General features: G+C 35.1%; 1 long non-coding RNA gene across 2 annotated transcripts in view; it reads left to right on the top strand.

Annotated features, from left to right (window-relative positions):
• Positions 1 to 10,455, top strand: part of LOC113065519 (uncharacterized) — a 48,138-nt gene extending 37,683 nt beyond the window's left edge. Inside the window, exon 4 of one of the 2 annotated variants that reach the window (XR_003279047.1) lies at positions 9,327 to 10,455. This is a non-coding gene — a long non-coding RNA (uncharacterized LOC113065519). Of the gene's footprint in view, positions 1 to 3,187; positions 3,709 to 9,326 lie in introns of those variants that run through there. The other variant, XR_003279046.1, reaches the window with a different exon arrangement.
• Positions 10,456 to 10,824: the final 369 nt, after the last annotated feature.

The following is a 10,824-nucleotide window of genomic DNA, read 5'->3' on the forward strand; positions in this document are numbered from 1 at the left end:
CACAAAATCTCAACCAATCAGAGAACTGCAACAAGTTAATGTAAAACGACATTAAAAAGCACCTGCCCATTCCTGTGAAAGGAAAAGTTCACCCAAAAACAAAAATTTGCCTGAAATCGAATCACCCTCAGTCTTTTAAAGAGTTTATTTCTTGATAGGAATAGATTTGAAAAATCACCTGCTCACCACAAGATCCTCTGCTGTAAATGGGTGCCGTCAGAATCAGTGTAAGATTTATTTACAAGTAATCCACACAACTCCAGGCCATCAATGAATGTGTTGTAAAGTGATAGGCTGCATGTTTCAAGGAAATAAATCCATCATCAAGGCTTTTTAATGTTTAAACCATTGCTTCTGGTCAAAATATCAGTCAACAATCCCTTATATTATAACACTCCCTCCTGTCAGCGTATGATGTGGAGTAATTCTCAAATTACTTAAATATCTGTGTACAATAAACAAATGTCATCTTTACATCTATAAATAATTTTATATTCTGTATTGTTCATGGGGGTTCTATAACAAAATGAGTTTGGCTCATGGCTTATAAGAGAGACTTTTCTAAAATCCCTATATGACAAATAAATGGAAGAAGTACTTCAACTGTGTTTGGGTGCAACTAAGGAACTTAAAAAATCAGCCCCTTTGTTGCTTACAATGTGTTATTAAATCTTAGTACTTGGTTACCAAGGAGACAACACCATACGCCAAGAGCTTGAGATGAAATCTGAAACATTTGATTCTGAAAACAAAGATAAAGTGCTCCTAGTTGAAGAAACAGCCTTTGGAATTTTCCGAAGAGCCATAAATGAAAAGTGAAAGTGAAAGTGATGTGACATACAGCCAAGTATGATGTCCAATACTCAGAAATTGTGCTCTGCTTTTATCCCATCCAAAATACACACACACAGCAGTGAATACACACATACCGTGAACACACACCCGGAGCAGTGGAGCATAAACTAGAGATAAAGCCCTGTTGCAACGGAATGATGAAAGTGAACAGATACGGCAGCTTATTTGGAGCAAAAGATGGAGATAGAAATAGATTGGGTGACAGCAAGGGGAAGAGAGGTAGAGAACCAGTGAGAGACAGAGGAGTAAATTGCTGTTTGACTTAGGGGACGAGCCCCACTCCACTGACTCCTATAAGAGCTGAATTGTGTCTGCAGGAGGTAATTAACATATCACAGGAAAGTGAGACCATCCTCTCTCTAATACAAAGACTGTAGGGGTCTGGAGGCCTGCAGAATTGAGGCTCGCAGCCCCAATATGTCATGAGCTTAATAAAGATGTCCCTGAGGCCTCATGCCCTAGACACTAACCAACACTTGCCAAGACGCCTCCATATTTAACACCTTGCACCAATTGCTCCTTGGCTATAGTTTACTTAACAGTAATGAGCATGCATTGCTATTTGGTATTCAGAATATTTGGTATTTGAGGAAGGACATCCTCATTCTAGGAAGCATTTAATTGGACAAAATAAATTGGACACACCAGAGTACAGGATGAGTTGAGCTCTTTTAACTCAGATTCTGATTGGCTGTCAATGTTTTACTGTTCATCAGCTGAAAAAATAAAAATGTATTTTTATCGTTATAGTTGTAATATGGACCTCCCCATTCTCATAGAATTCTGTCATGATTATAAAACCGTTATAGTTATCATTGTCATAAAAACAGAGTTTTTATTATATGGCTTTGTAGAGATAGTAGTACATGGAAAAACTGTCATCATTTACTTATCCTCAAGTAGATAAGTACTTAACCTTCTTTCGTCTGTTGAATATAAAAAGATAATTTGATGAATATAGATATCCACACAGTTGACGGTAGCCATTGAATTCCATAGTATTTTTTCCATACTATGGAAGTCAATGGCTACCGTCAACTGTTTGGTTACCAACTTTCTTAAAAAAATGTTTTGTGTTCAGCAGAAGAAAGAAACTCATACAGGTTTGGAAAATCTTGAGGATGAGTAAATTTCATTTTTGAAATTCCCCCCACAATTCAGCATGACCTTATATTTAACTATTCTTAGAATCAAATCAGATCAACATGTTATTTTGTGTACATTTTTCAGAAGACGCCACACATCTGATTTAAGAGACAAAGCTTCCCGGGTCTTTGTGTGTTGATTATAGTGTCATGTAGAGAGGAAATTAACCCGCTTTGTTGCTGAGCTTCTCTACGGAGCTGCAAATTTGAAACAAAGTGCTGCAAAAATTAGATGTACAATGTCAATGACTGTACTCGAGAGAATACTAATTACAAGGCAAACGTTTTCATTAATAGTTAGTCAATAAAAAAAGTGTGGCCACTGTAGCTTTATATCAAAATTGAGACCAATTTTTTCCAATTCCAATTTTGTCTCAGTGGGGCTATTTTTCCCCTCAAATTTATTAAAAAAAATTTTCTCTCTCTGAGGAAGCTTCCACTTTTTTTTAACACTTCTTCACTGCTAAAGTCCAGCTTGAGTACACTCATCAGTGTATGGACACTCTGTCCAACTCTACAGCACAAATGTGATTTAATTACAACTCAAAGGTGTGTGTGTGGGTGTGTGTGTGTGTGTGTGTGTGTGTGTGTGTGTGTGTTTTTCTGTGACCGCTCAAACAGAGGTAAAAGATTCACATTCACACATTTAATAGAGCATCCACAGTGCTTTTAGTCATACAGTTATGAAGCTGAGTGTGTGTGTGCGGTGAAGTTTTGAGACTTATACTTCATGAGTCTCTTCTGCTTAAGGCCTAAACATCTGATTCACACAATCACAAATATACCAAGCTGCTAATGAGCTCCGATACACACTGCATGTGTGTTTAGACTGTGATTACCCTGATGTGAGTGGGAAGATGTGAGATGACTCCTTCCTCTCTGTCTTAAGCTAAATTTGCCCTCTCATTCCCCTCAGCGATAACACTGGCTTCATTATATAATGAACGCTGTTGTCACTCACACCTTCTCATAACCACTGAACCCATATCAACTAAACTTTCCAATAAAGACTCATATGTACATTGTCCTACATGTGTAAAATGAGGTCATGGCTTTTGCCCAAGTCCATCGGAAAGTTAGTCTGGTGTTACGTGTCTGCTGTTAATCTCCTTCCCCGTCTAGGTAACCGAGTATCACTTATTTCATGTATAAGTGTGTGTTTTGTGAAATACATGTCTGTTTTCCAGGTATCTGAGTGCTTGGTGGTGGGGTCAGGCAGTTCAGAGTGACTGGAGAAAGATGGGATTGTGGAGAGCAGTCACAGATATCGGACTCTGCATTTTCTGATGGCTGATGATAGCAGCTTAAAGGCTTATACTGTAATAGGAATGCCTTGAGATTGGTTAATCATGCTTTGATTTGGACTTTGATATTTGTTGTGGAGTACTGTTTTTTATGTTATAGAAAGAAATCTCTTTCACCGAGGCTGCATATATTTATTGACAAATACATTAAAGCGGTAATATGTAAAAAATATTTGTACAATGTAAAATGTAAAAACAGTAAAAATTCTAATATGCTGATTTGCTGCTCAAGAAACATTTTGTATAACCGTCACTGCTGAACATTTTTGGGGATCATTGTGACCATTTATTTCAGGTTATAAAAAAAATTGGAGTAGAAAAGAATAGCATTTATTTGAAATAGAAATAATTTGTAACATTAAAACATATCTTTACTATTATTTTTGATACCCTAAACGAATAAACGGTTGTGTGTGTGTATACATAAAGTTATATGAGAAATATTTTTGTCAAATTATATGCCAAAATAAGTACAACAAAGGAAATAAGCTAATAAATGAGTTAATTGTACCTAAAAATGGCAGTTTTCCAATCTATTCCTGTTAGATCTACTTCATTTCAGTTCATCTGTAGGGATTCATTTTATTTAGGTGTGTGTGTGTGTGTGTGTGTGTGTGTGTGTGACTTTTGAGGCCCCTCTGATTAGCATATAAGTGTCCCGTCGGCATTCTACTTTATTTTAAGCACTGTGTGGAATGTATAAAATGCCCCTGATTTGCGGTGCTTTATTTCATAGAGAATTCTGCATATGCATACATAATGAAAGTTTATTCTCAGATCTGATTCCCTGCACATTTCAGATGCACGGTCTTAAAAATAGCACCAATGTCTTTGTGTGTATTCAGCTCAGCACTGTGCTCTCTCTCCCTCTCCTCCACTGTCACCTCCCCCTTTCTCGTAACACTTGTGACTTGCCAATGATTGAATAGTTTGGAATAATAAAAAAAGAGGAAAGATGGGTTTCAATTTAAAGTGATTTTTATGTAAGTTTCTGTAAGATTTTAAGCATCCTATCAGACAGACTTATTAGCCATTTCTAGAATTTGTCATTGCTAGATATTATAATTCTACAATATAATTACAAAAGAGGCTTTCCCAAAAAAATCAGTTGTTTACCGTACAAAATATGGAACATGTGTCACACAAGAAACATTTCATGATGGATAAAAGCAAAGAGCTCTCTCGAGACCTTGTTGTAGAACATACTGATGGCATTGGTTACAGAATGTTCCAGTGAGCACTGTAGAGGCCATAGTCCGGAAAAGGAAAAAACATTATTTCACCATAAAGCCGGCTACAACCAGGTGCTCCTCGCAAGAGCCAAGGACCACTTGTGGAGAGCTTCAGATAGATCTGGAATTAGCATGGACAAATGTTTCAAAGAAAACAATAAGTAATGCACTCAACCACCGTGGCCTGTGCACGCTCACCATGCAAGACTCCATTGCATGATGAAGATGAGACAAGGGTGGACATTTCAGCAAGACAATGATCACAAACACAACCAAGGAAACTCTCAACTGGTTTCAGAGAAAGAAAGTAAAGCAGCTAGAAAGGCCCAGCCAATCACCTGCCTTGAATCCAAAAGAAACTCGATGGAAATAACTACAGATCAGAGTTCATAGAAGAGGCCCACAGATCCTTCAAGATTTGAAGACTGTTTTTGTGGAAGAATGGGACAAAATCACACCTGAGCAATGCATGCGTCTAGTTTCTTCATACAGGAGGCGTCTTGAAGCTGGAATTACCAACAAAGACTTTTGGACAAAGATTGAAATGCATTTCAGTGAGCGTGATCAATGGGTCATTCGATTTTATTACACAGAACTTCATTACTGAACTTACTTGTTTTGATTTCTTCGTATGTATGGATTACTTGGGTTGTTACCAACATCTGGTGAACAATTTCATGTCAACAGCACCTTTAGAAATATATTTACTGAAAAAAATGGTGACGTGTTCAATGCTTATTTTAACCACTATATATATTATTCAAATATAAAAGTGTGTCTCTATTATCCCAGTAAAGGAGTATGTTAACATGTGACTCACTGAAGCATATGAAAGGGACTTTCACTTTAATCTTTCACTTTAAAGGGTTTACAGATTATTTGGAGTGTCTCTCTCTCTCTCTCTCTCTCTCTCTCTCTCTCTCTCTCTCTCTCTCCTTCTCAGCTTCACAGTCCTTTTAGTGTTCCAGACAGATAACATGCCTTAGGACTACTTTACTACAAGCTCTGTGAAGAGCCATCAAGGCTACTTAGTTCACATTATTGTACTCGACAGCAACGGATGTGACTCACGACTAAGTTTAATACTTTTCGTTTGATTTTTTTTTTTTAGTTGGAACTTGCGTCATGTGAATTATTTCAGACTTCTTTCTGTTTTTGTCCTTTTTTTTGCAGCATGCGTAATGTGATATTTTTGCAAAATAGGGCTTCTTAGCTTTTGAAGGACAGGAGAATAGAGGGAGAGCGAGGCAAAGAAAAATACAGCTATGAAAAAAGGAAATTGCTAAGACCATGTGAAAGTAGGCGGAAAACTGTATAATGTTAACAAACAGGCCATGATATAAAGAAATAAATGAAGGTTTTAGTTGGTGTGTGTATGGATGATTATGCATTCATCTGTATTTGTGATTTTAGAGTATCAACTGCATCTCATGTGTTCACCTACCTGTTTCTGTCATGATGGTCAGTTGTGAAGATACTCGTAAAACTGACGTCATGAGACATTTGAGTTGGGATCATGAGTAGATGTGGGGTATAACAATTCAAGATAACTACATTGAAAAGTCATTCTTGAAACGAAGAGGGCTGTTTAAAGAATTTAAGGTGCTGCAAAGAACTGTGGAAGAATCTTTATTTTTAAAAGGGTTGGGAAAATCTGTCAAGAATAAATACATTTTTAACCCTAAAAATCAAAAAGAAGAAAGATATATGTGTGTGTGTGTGTGTGTGTGTATACATACAGATATATATTAGTGCTGTCATATAATTAATCGCATCCAAAATAGATAAATATTACTAAAATAGTCTGTGTGTGTGTGTGTCTTCTATATATATAATAAAGATCTTTTATTGCTTTGATTCAACTAATCACATTTCCATCACTTTTGTATGACTGCATCATAATATATGTATTTTAAACTTAAAAATATTTGTTTATCATGGCAGTATTTTGGAGAATGGCTGTTTGTGTGTATTTAAACTTTTCATTATGAACTCATTTCACACAAGCACATACATAAATAATATAATTAATCATTATTTCTCATTACCACAATGCAAAACACCGTCATCCTCGTTTTCTCATGTATATAATCAGCATATAAGAATGACTTCTGAAGGATCATGTGACACTGAAGACTGGAATAATTCAGCTTTGCATCAAAGGAATGAATTACATTTGAAAAAACATTCAAATATAAAACTCATTTCAAATTGAATTAATATTTCAGTCTTTACTACAAATCAATTCGGCCTTGCTGAACATAAGAGACTTCGTTAAAACATCATACATTTTTGTAAAGTCTGGTGTCACATGCAGGTGCAGCAGGAATCAGTTCTCAGATCAGTTTTAACACATGCAGTACACAGCATGGCTCTATTTGTCGTCGTGTTTGCATGTTAAGGTAGTGAAATGAGCTGCACACATCAGCATCCTCAGATGAGCTAAAATCTTGTGTGGTTTCACCACTTCCCTCATCAATACCTACAGCTCTGTAATTAAATAACAATAGATTTTCAGGCATTTACAGCAATATTTATTAGCTCAGTGATTTTTACCAGATCCTCACATGTATCTTCTAACCAGATACATCATGACTTTTTCGGTATGATCTATTGCTGCTTGCCATGTCTCTCATTGTGTGTGTGTGTGTGTGTGATCCCATCACTGCCTCAACATCTGTCCCTGTATATTGCTGATAAGAAGAAGCGCCCTCCTCAGCCAAGTGAGGGAGAAACCATGGCAACGGTCCAGCCTGGTGTTGACATCATGGGGCGTTAAATATAACGTTTTGCCACACAACCAGTCATTCAGCCATTTTAGTCACTCTGCTTTTCTATAAATACACACTTTTCTCCTCCCAACTGTAGCTCAGGCTGTTCAGACTGGACGGGGAGAGGAAAAGAATAGTGTGTGTTTGTGTGTGTGTGAGCGAGGGTGTGTGGGTTTATGAGACAGCCATTACAAATTAGCTTTAACACTCATGTTTCACACAAGCACATTTATGTTTCTTTTTCAAACACTTATAAAACAGACTGCAGTGCTGCGCTTTAAATGCTTAAATATTACTGAGGCCAGATGTGTGTAGTGTTCGTTATATCTTACACTAGTAGATTCATCGTCGTCAATATAGGCGTGATGAAAGAATGAGGGGTGTTTGAGAGAGACAGAAGGAGAAAATGATAGACAGAGGGCAAAAACAAGAAAGACAGAGGCGGAACCGATCAAAATAATGGTCTGTTCTTCCAGCACTTTGATTTAATGGGGTTCAGCTGGGGACGTTTAGAAGTGGTTATGTTGAAACGACAGCAGAATACGGCTGTCAGTCCCGTTTTAGAATTCTGAATCTGCTGTGTTCACACACAGATCCGTTTTAAACTAGAGCACAACCGCGTTCTGTGACATCACACCTGAACTGACTCTTTGTTTACTTTAGTTGCTGTGGTTACAGCAGTTGGTTAATACAGTTGTATGAGGTCATAACTGACTGGTATCATTGCATATAAAAGATTCAAATTCAGTTCAGATTCAAATAGCATTTGTATTTGATTCCTTCAGTGTTTCTCAAGTGCTCTGAAGCAACCACAGATAAATCAATATTAAAAGCAAAAAGTGCATACATGTCATTTCTCTTGCACAGTAGAATAAAAAAAAAACATCTAACGTTGAATAAATATAATTTCTTTTGCATAGTAGAATTAATTGAATTTATGGGTAGATGGTTATGATGTATGTTTAACTGTGTCTTTCATTATTGCCACTAGTTGCAAAGTATCTCCTTAGTTACTTCAATAGTGTTTTTAAACAGTTTCTGACAGATAAGACGTGTCTTAAAATTTAATGCCTTTTATAATCAGTGTTTTTATTGAGCTGCTATCTTGGAACAGATATGCATAATGTATTTTCCACTGATTACTGCTGCAGTCATCCTTTTTTAGTTAAATACATTTCATATATTAAAGCAGTATTTACTTGTTCTTAGGTTTTTTTTTTGTTGTTGTTGTTGTTGTTTTTTCACCCTCACCTGCTCTCTCTCTGTTGAATTGATTGAGATTCTAAACAAATTAGCAAAATCTTTAGGAAAGGTGAGATAAATTGCTACACTAGGAGAGAAAAATCAATGTTCTCAATTAGCATTTTAGACTTGTTTTTTGCTGAAAAATATCTAATTATCCTTAAAACAAGATATATGTGCCTAATTATTTTTTTTACTATAATTTAACTTAATTTGATTTAACAGAATTAAATCTATTTTTATAAGCTTTTTTATATTATAGGTTTATAAACTTTTTATTATTATTATTATTATTATTATTTTGGTAGATTTGTTATATTAAATTATTTACATTTGTAAATGTTATTTACTATTAATTAATAATTTATTTACTAATTATTAATTAATTTGTATTTTACTTAGCATTTTACCATAAAAAAATATATATAATATTATATTATTATTATTTTTTTTTATTATTATTTTTTTTTTGTAGTGCAGTATTCGTTGATGTAACAGTTAATCTAAAATATTACTTCATTTGACTGTTACACCACTTGACTTCATTGTTAAACTGAAACTTTTCTTGAAAATATATACATTTTGAATACCATACAAAATCATTGTGAATACAAAGAGTACATTTGGCATATGATTTTTTTTTTCTTTATCATGAACTCATTGGTTGATGTAGCAGAAATTGATAGAGTTTCATATTTTAATTACTTATTTAAAAATTTAGATCTGCTGATAAAGAACTAACTTTTTTGTTGTGTAATTCTTTCATGTCATTTGTAGGTTGCAGCCTTGTGGAACTTTGTATCTAACATTCTGTTTATCATCGGATCTCTCTCTGCTGTGACTAATTATTACCATTGATCACTGAGCCTGCTGATAAGATGGCCTGAAAGCATAATAGAGGTGAGCTGGCAACAAGGCAAGTGACACTGTGTGTTTGTGTGTGTGATCCGTGACTAACACACAGGTGTGTGCATCTATTCAGAAGCTGCACTGCACTGGAAAGCAAGGTCTTATTTGCAAGACAAAAAGATAGTCAGCGGCGCTGTTACACACACACACACACACATACACAATAAGCGCAGGATGAGTCACACCGTTCTACATTTTACTTTCCTCTTATTTCTCCATTATTGATGCTGAAGGTTTAGATACCCTATACATGCAGTGTCTCTCAGAGGAATGTTAAGAAGTTTGTTTTGTCAAAATTATAAAAGACACCAAATACAGTATGTCAGGCAGGGCCAGAGGTCACTGTGAGTGTGTGTGTGTGTGTGTGTGTGGCACGCTGTGTGATAGTTGAGCAGGAGATAATAATGCTAGCTTTATTTAGCTCCCACTGACTTTCTGCCAAACCCACGACAGCATGGAGGTGAATGCGTACAAACACATGTGTGCGCGCACGCACACTCACACACACACACACACACACCATTAAATACCTTCCAGCACTTCATTAGTGCTGTGTAAACATTTCAGTCATTCATTCAGCCCTTCACTTGAAGTGTTGTTGTCTTTTATTGTTTGATCACTGTTTTTCCACATGCAATTCCATCTGTGTTTGTGGAGCAGACTGTTTTTCATAACATAGTCACTTTTTTCAGTCAAACCTGTGATGTTTATGATGTGGGTTAGCGGATGTCATGGTGATACAACTGGTCTGATATCAGAATGAAGAAAGAGCCTCGTTAAAGCACCTTTCAAAATTAGTTTGACATTATATTTAGTTATTTATTTATTTACTCACTCACTTACTTCATAGAACCCCATGCAAAAATCAAAGTTTTTTGCTTTGTCAGGACAGCTACCCACAAAACAAAATATAATGATATTAATAATAAACAATATTTGTAATAAATAGATATATTTAAATACATTTTACTTTAAAAATATATTTGTTTTATATGTGGTATAGGGATTTATTTTAAATTAAATGTAAACTTTTCTTGAAAAAGGTACAAAACCTTTTGAAAAATATATGAAACCAAAATAAGATAAATGAAAAAGAAAGTTTCCTATTGTTTTTTTTTAAAATAAGTATAAAGATAAATAAATAAAACAAATTGCTTTGTTTTAGAAATTGTACAATTATTGTAAAGTAAATAAATACATAAGGATTTTTCTTTTTGTTAAATTGTACACCGAACACAAGGTTTTTCCTTTTCTTTTGAAACATGCTAAAATGAATTTAACAATAAATAAATTAATAAAATAATTTAGATTTTCATTTTGTCATTTTTCAAACATTTTCCTTTATTTTGGACAGTCTTATTTGTCA

The sequence above is a fragment of the Carassius auratus genome, chromosome 4, assembly GCF_003368295.1.
Source record: "Carassius auratus strain Wakin chromosome 4, ASM336829v1, whole genome shotgun sequence".
NCBI lineage: Eukaryota > Metazoa > Chordata > Actinopteri > Cypriniformes > Cyprinidae > Carassius > Carassius auratus.